The following is a 1,517-nucleotide window of genomic DNA, read 5'->3' on the forward strand; positions in this document are numbered from 1 at the left end:
ATACACCGTAGGGTTACATATACAATACGCACACATATACATACATGATATATAATCTATCTATGTATCTATCTATGTATGTATGTATGTATGTATCTATCTATCTATCTATCTATCTATCTATCTATCTATCTATCTATCTATCTATCTATCTACCCAACCACCTATCTATCTACCTATCTATCTATCTTTCTATCTTTCTTTCTTTCTTTCTTTCTTTCTATCTGTCTGTCTGTCTGTCTATCGGTCTGTATTGCTGATCAATCCCTCGACGAACGAGTATGTGTGTATGAGTGTGTGTATATAAATTATACGCGCTCACACACACACACACACACACACACACAACACACACACACACACACACACACACGAACGCACACATGTTTCCAGAGCAGTTGCGGAAGAGAGCGATGAATCTCGCAGACGTATATTCAAATGCTTTTCTTTTCTTCTTTGTTTTTTTTGTAAATGTTCGAACGATGTCAAAAGTATCTGAGGAATTGATGATCAAAGAAGAGTTTCTGATGATCACGATCGCTGTGGATGGTAATAAGGCAGGAATGGTCAGTCACACGGTTCGGGATCGAAACTGCAGCCAACCAGCGAGAAACGACGACGACGACGACGACGATAACGTTGATCATGATGAGGACTAGGATGAGGATGATAATAATGAGGATGTGGATGATGATGAGAATGGTGGTGATGATGATGATGATGATGTGATGATGATGAGATGATGGTGATGGTGATGATGATGATGATGATAATGATGGTGATGTTGATGATGATGATAATGATGGTGATGTTGATGATGATGAGAATGGTGATGATGATGATGATGATGATAATGATGGTGATGTTGATGATGATGAGAATGGTGATGATGATGATGATGATGGTGATGATGATGATAATGATGGTGATGGTGATATTGATGATGATGATGATGAGAATGGTGATAATGATGATGATGATGATGATGATGAAGATGAGAATGGTGATGGTGATGATGATGATGATGATGGTGATGATGATGATGATGATGATGGTGATGATGATGATGATTACGACGACGACGATGATGATGACTATAGAAAAATATAACGGATCGAGTGAATGTTATTAACGGCTATATCAACCTCGCCACACACACACACACACACACACTTCCGTGTGTGTGTGTGTGTGTGCATTCGTGGGTGTACGTGCGAGTATTTTTTGTTTGTTTCCTGCCCAGTTTGCATACCGTTCCGCCACCCACTCGTGCACGTGCCGAAGCACGCGTGCACCCCGCTGTGAATTGTAGACATACATACATGCAAAGGACATATATATATATATACACGCTCCTGTTGTTGTTGTTGTCGTTGTTGTTGGTGTTGTCTAATTGGTTGGGTGCCGTTGCCAAGCGGAAAAAGGAACGAGGGTTTCGTGTGATTACGAGTTAGGGATGTTACAAACGAAAATGGAAATCAAAGCCGCCAGGTCGGATGTCACGGAGGTGTGGACTA

General features: G+C 40.7%; 1 protein-coding gene across 1 annotated transcript in view; it reads left to right on the plus strand.

Moving 5' to 3' along the window:
• The window catches only part of LOC115210856 (proton myo-inositol cotransporter-like), a 291,536-nt gene that overhangs the window by 1,966 nt on the left and 288,053 nt on the right, over window positions 1–1,517 (plus strand). The gene's annotated exons all lie outside the window — the stretch shown is intronic.

This window comes from Octopus sinensis, linkage group LG4 (assembly GCF_006345805.1).
Source record: "Octopus sinensis linkage group LG4, ASM634580v1, whole genome shotgun sequence".
NCBI lineage: Eukaryota > Metazoa > Mollusca > Cephalopoda > Octopoda > Octopodidae > Octopus > Octopus sinensis.